Raw genomic sequence first — 6550 nt, 5'->3', positions numbered from 1 at the left:
CAAAGTGGAAGATCACTTTCTAGTGGAAGAAAAAGATATTTCTTATTTCTGAAAGAACTGGGAAACAGAAGAGGGAATGAAATCTGACTTGGGAGCTATTTCCTATTTGTTGAGAATGTTGTTTCATAACAGTCTTGGTTCAGAGCATAAGCTCTTCATCAGGAATAAAGGGTGGCCCAAGGGGGCTGAGAGGTAAATGGGAAGGAAGTGGGGCTAGATGAATGGCAGCTGGGAATGCAATAGGTAGATGGAGGTAGGGATTGATGGTAATAGGTCAGAGATGAGGGTGGAGCAAATAGGTGAGAAGCAAGGTGGACAGGTATGACAGGTCAAGAGGTTGGTGTCGAATTGGAAGGTTGGATCTGGGACAAGGTGGGGGAGAGGAAATGAGGAAACTGATGAAATCTACATTGATACCATGTGGTTGGAGGGTCCCAAGTCAGAAGGTGAGGTGTTTTTCTTACAAGCGTCGGGTAGCAAGAGTTTGACAGTGGAGGCAGCCCAGGACTTGCATGTCCTTGGCGGAATGGGAGAGCGAGTTAAAGCGTTCAGCCACAGGGCGTCGGTCGTTTAGTTTGAGTGTCCCAGAGCTGTTCCCTGAAACGTTCCGCGAGTTGGCGTCCAGTTTCCCCAATGTGGATGAGACCATATTGCAAGCAATGGACATAATCTTATAAATAGATTGCATAAATCTTAGCCTGCCAGAGTTCTTTTCTTTAATTAAATTAATGAAAATTTTAACTAAATTGGGTGACTGCATGAAACGGTTTGCTGGTCAGATTTGAATCATCACTCCCAAATAAGACAATGCCATGAATATCAGTGAACTGCTCTTTTTGTTAAAAACCACAAGTTCTTGATGTATTTTCACAACTTACTGGTATTCACATCTGCACATTCAATGTCAAACTCTGACATCAGAAATGAAATTACACCATTAATTTTGACTTTCAATATTCGAAGAAGCAAATTAATAGCACACAGTCAATACCCAGTCTGATTAATATGAAATTAAATTTAACCAAAAAAACATAAAACCAAGCTGGGAGATAAGAAATGGGGGAAGGGCATAAAGCAAGAAATGCAGCATCATAGAAGGTGCTCCTCCAGGGAGTGTATTTTACCAACTACCGCTGCTCAATATAAACACTCTGATATGATCCTCCGGTTTTAATGTAAACCATAGCCCCATACAGTAGGTACCATTTAAATGAGTTAAAAATACAAGCCTTGAGCAAATCCAGCCTCCAGCCTTACTCCTCGCTTCTTGGAGCTTGGACCTTCCTCAAGCTCCGGCGGGTCGTTGAACTCCTGGGCTCCAGCTGCCACTCCTCCACTGAAGAAGCTTTGGGAAGCAGATGCAAAGGCAACATACAGAACAGAGCACCATTGTAAATGAAAGCAGCTTACGGAGACATTGGGCAATAGCATCACATGGTTTTTACCCATCGACCTCTGGGTTATGTGCCCAGCACACTCACGCAGCACTACTCTGTTTCTGGGCTCCCAGTAGCTGGATTGTGGATCAGTTTAAAGTAGGTCCTATATCTCTGATTACATTGGTACACAAGGCAGTGAAGAAAGGTTTCAGCACACTGGCCTTCATCAATTAGGGAATTGAGTTTCGATGTTGGCAAGTTATGTTGTAGTTATACAGGACGTTGATAAGGTTGCACCTGGAATATTGTGATCAGTTTGGTCCCCTTGGTGTTCTGACTTCTTCAACTCTGGGTTTGTGTTGAACTTGATGGGATACTTTGTCCAACTTAGCATGTTTAAACAGTATCGCTCAGATGATTCATTTGAAACTTTTCAGGAAGTGAGCTCAATAAGATTGAACTATTCAAAGTTACTTGGACCCTATTTTAAAATTACATGAGGACCAGTAGTCAGAGACACGTACAGCATGGAAACAGACCCTTCAGTCCAACTTGTCCATGCTGACCTGATATCCTAAATTAATCGAGTCCCATTTGACAGCACCTGACCCATATATTCTGGCAGCTCATTTCATATATGTACCACCCCCTGCATGAAGACGTTGTCTCTTTAATATATTTCGCCTCTCACCCTAAACCTATGCCCTCTTGTTCTGGACTCCCCCACTCCTGAGAAACGACCTTGTCTATTACCCTGTCCATGCCCCTCATGATTTTGTAACCTCTATGAGGTCACTCCGCTGCCTCCGATGCTTCAGGTAAAACAGCTCCAGCCTTGGCCTCTCCCTGGAGCTCAAACCCTACAACCCCCAGCATCATTTCCATAAATCGTTTCTCGTGGAGAAGTTAACGTTTCAGTCCTGAAGAAGGGTTAATACTCAAAACGCTGACTCCTCCACATTCTGAGGCTGTATTCTCCCAACCTCCTGCTTGCAACCTCGGGTTGCAATATGTAGTGGCTCAGTGGTTACCACTGCAGCCTGACAGCGCACGGGACCCAGGTTTGATTCCAGCCTTGGATAGCTGTCTGTGAGGAGTTTGCACAATCTCCCAGTGTCTGCATGGGTTTTCTCTGGGCGATCCTGTCTTCTTACATAAACCAAAGATGTGCAGGTCATGTTGATTGGCCATGCTTAATTGCCCATAGAGTTAGGTACATTAGTTAGAGGGAAATGGGTGTGGATGGGTTACTCTTCGGAGGGTTTGTGTGGACTTGTTGGGACAAATGGCCTATTTCCTGTAGCTAATCTCATCTGCACTAATTTTGTCTCGAACGAATGGCAGAGTAGACTCGACGGGCCCAATGGCCTAACTTCTGCTCCGATGGTCTTGCGGTCTGAGGTTTATTTGGATCATTTCATTGACGATGTGCAGTCCCTGGCTCAATGAGCAGCAGTGCCCCCGCTGGTGCTTCCGCAAGTTGCAAGCAAACATGAACCTCTTCCCACACTCGGGCCAGCTGAAGGGCCTCCCACTGCTGAAGGACACACAGGTGTTTCAGCAGGGTGGAGGAATTGCTGAAGGCCTTCCCGCACTCAGGTCAGCAGAATGGCCTCACCCCCCCCCCCCCACGCCCCCGTGTGGACCAGCTGGTGCTTCCGCAGTGTGGAGGAGCGGATAAAGCCCTTCCCACACTCGGGGCAGGAGAACGGCTTCTCCCCGGTGTGGACGGACTGGTGCCTCAGCAGGGCTGAGGAATTGCTGAAGGACGTCCTGCACTTAGGGCAACTGAACGACCACTCCCCCATGTGGACTCACCAATGGGCCAGCAGGTCGGAGGAAAGAGCAAAGCCCTTCCTGCACTCGGGGCAGAAGAACGGCCTCTCCTCAGTGTGGACCCATTGGTGTCTCAGCAGGTGGGAAGAACTGCTGAAGGCCATCTCGCACTTCCCCGGTGTGGACCAACTGGTGCGGCAGCAGGCAGAGGAATCACTGAAGGCCTTCCCACACTCAGGGCAGCAGAAGGGCCTCTTCCCCTCTGTGGACCCACTGGTGCTTCAGAACCCTTTCAAATTTCACAGTATCCTTCTGATAGGAGACCAGAATTGCACACAATATTCCAAAACTGGTCTAACCAATGTCCTGTACATCCACAACATAACTTCCCAACTCCAATACTCAGTCAGAGGATTGCGAAAGCTTTCAAAACCCGCAAAAAACAAACAGGAAAGAATGGAGGGCCAAACGAATTTTTGAAAGTCAGCTTGGAAGCATCAATGAGAAATCGGCGGACTGGGTCTATTGGGTACCCGTTCTCCTTAAATACACTATATACGTATTCCTCTTCTGCTCTTCGTCGTTTCTCTGTGCTGCAGTGTGTAGTGGCTCGTTGAAATAATGTCCTGATGCAGCAACGTTTGTGGGTGTTGGGATGATTGTTTCTGTGGTTAAGTATTTGGTTTGTGTATGTTGTTTTTCTGTAGACGCTAGTTTGAAGTTCCCCATTGACTGTTCGCTCTACTGTGACATCTAAGAATGGTACTATGTTGTTGTTCTCCTCTTCAAACCAGGAGCCCCCCTCAGGCCCAAAGCCTCACCATTTGGAACACCAATATGCAGACTAGTCAAAGGCCTCCACTGAAAACACCAAGTCGAAGATTCACGCCACTCCATTTACTCCATCCAAGAATTCCTGAACACCAAAGACACTAAGATAGAAGAGGATGGAATAATGCTGTCCTTTGACATAACAGCCCTGTTCACATCCATTAACATCAACTTGGCCAAAGAAAACTGAAGACACTACTCGAAGAACCAGAGACACAAACACAGCACCAACTTCATCAGCAAAGATAGCACTGTCAACCTCGTAGAACTGTGTCTTACCACCCACTTCGTATTCAGTAACAAGCCCTCCAAACAAATCAACGAAATACCCATGAAACCACCAGTATCAGGATTCCTCGCAGAAGCAATAATGCAGAGACTCGAACAAACAGCCCTTCCAACGATCCACCCAAACTTTGGGTCCACTACAGTGATGACACTTTTGTCATCAAAAAATGAAAAAAATTAGAGGAAACCTACAACACCATCAACAATATCCTCGCTGACATATAATTCACAAAAGAGGAGAACAACAACAAAGTGCCATTTCTAGATGTCACAGTAGAGCAAACAATCAATGGTAAATTCAAAACAGCCTCTACAGGAAAACAACGCACACGAACCAAGTACTTAACTACAGAAGCAATCATCCCTCCATATACAAACAAATCTGAATCAGGACACTATTTCAACGAGCCACGACACACTGCAGCACCCAGGAACGACTATAAATAATCACACAGCGCATTTAAGAAGAATGGGTAGCCTGCACCCCTGAAAATGGTTTCCCTGACGGGGAATCGAACCCGGGCCGCGGCGGTGAGAGCGCCGAATCCTAACCACTAGACCACCAGGGAGATGTGGATGCTGTTTGTCAGCTCTCCTAAAAATTACTTTCCTGCCCGGAAATCGAACCTGGGCCGCGATCGTCAGCAAGCTTTCACCTGTGCAACCAACAATGTCATTTCTTGTATCCATTGCTCCCGATGCGGTCTCCTCTACATTGGGGAGGCTGGAGACTCCTCGCAGAGTCCAGTCACGGCACTTGAGGGGATATTTCCAGGACAACCGCAACAATCAACCCCATCGCCCTCTGGCCCAACATTTCAACACCCCCTCCCACTCTGCCGAGGACATGCAGGTCCTGGGCCTCCTCCATCGCCGCTCCCTCCCCAACCGATGCCTGGAGGAAGAACGCTCCATCTTCCGCCTCGGATAAATTCAAACCCAGAACATTAATGTAGACTTCACCAGTTTCCTCATTTCCCCTCCCCACACCTTACTTCAGTTCCAAACTTCCAGCACAGTGCTATCCTCATGACCTGTCCTACCTGCCAATCTCCCTTCCCACCTATCCGCTCCACCCTCCTCTCTGACTTTACACCTCCATCCCCACCCCCATTCACCTATTGTACTCTTTGCTACCTTCGGCCCAGCACACCCCCACCCCCCAATTTATCTCTCCGCCCTGGAGGCGTCCTGCTTCCATTCCTGTTGAAGGGCTTTTGCCCGAAAAGTCGATTTTCCTGCTCCTCGGAAGTTGTCTGACCTGCTGTGCTTTTCCAGCACCACTCTGATCTAAACTCTGGTTTCCAGCATCTGCAATCCGCACTTTTGCCTACCCAATAAACCCAGTGTGTCGATTTCACATCAACAAACTGACACAAGCAGGCACAACGTGTGCAGAAACCCTAGCCACATTACTTTACATAAAAGACATCTGGGAAATGATGTCCAGACAACTCAACGCTCTCAGCATCATGGTAGCCCACAAACCTACCAACACACTTAAACAACGGCTAATGAACCTGGAATAGCCTATACAAACAACCCGCAAACGAATGTTATTTACAAAATACTATACAAGGAAATATATACATGAACTCTGCCGCACAGTTCTCTGTGGCAAGAAATGCTGGGATGAGATAAGGAAGATTTTTTTCAGCCAAAACGAATCGGCACTGACTGGACAGCCATTTAAAATCAACGCTGTCAGGCCAGGATGGAAGATCCAACAGGATGAACAGATTTCTTATTTCCGAAAGATTTACAAAGCTGAGACTGGGTTTTGTTGTTTTTTCCCTTTCCACTCCCAGGAGCCGCAGTGGTTGGGGAGGTGAGTTGGAGAAAGTGAAATATGTCCATGAGCAGCGTGTGGGGCTCTTTCAGCTTCCCCTCCTCTGACAGCGCTGTGACGTGACTCTGATGTTCTCAGGGACACTTACTGACGCGAGACAGTGAAAAGATTCCCATTCCCGCAAATCAGGAATTCAAACCGTATGCCGGCTTCAGGACAATGAGAAAGATTAATTGGAGCTTGTGAAGAAGCTGTGAGCTGCATTTCAAACAGGTAGGTGGAGTCAGATGCGTCATACATTGCGCCCCGGCCCTGTGCGTACCTGACGCCGCCATGCTGCAGAGTTCTGACGTTAACACGGACATGCGCAGCAATGGGAACATTCACAAGAGGAACAGCCAAAGATTATCACCATCACTGCTTCCCTTCCATTGTCCCAACTTGGTGAAGCAGTATCTTTCACTGGCAAATAAAACACATTCGTCCT

At 47.3% G+C, this 6550-nt stretch overlaps 1 non-coding gene across 1 annotated transcript; it reads right to left on the bottom strand.

Annotated features, from left to right (window-relative positions):
• Positions 1-4771: 4771 nt before the first annotated feature.
• On the bottom strand, positions 4772-4843 carry trnae-cuc (transfer RNA glutamic acid (anticodon CUC)). The gene has a single exon. It is a non-coding gene; the product is annotated as a tRNA-Glu (tRNA).
• Between the last annotated feature and the right edge of the window lie 1707 nt (positions 4844-6550).

Source organism: Chiloscyllium plagiosum, unplaced genomic scaffold, assembly GCF_037043375.1.
Source record: "Chiloscyllium plagiosum isolate Xiang-an unplaced genomic scaffold, Cpla_swu_hap1 HiC_scaffold_27, whole genome shotgun sequence".
Taxonomy (NCBI): domain Eukaryota; kingdom Metazoa; phylum Chordata; class Chondrichthyes; order Orectolobiformes; family Hemiscylliidae; genus Chiloscyllium; species Chiloscyllium plagiosum.
This window is presented reverse-complemented; position numbering and strand designations above follow the sequence as displayed.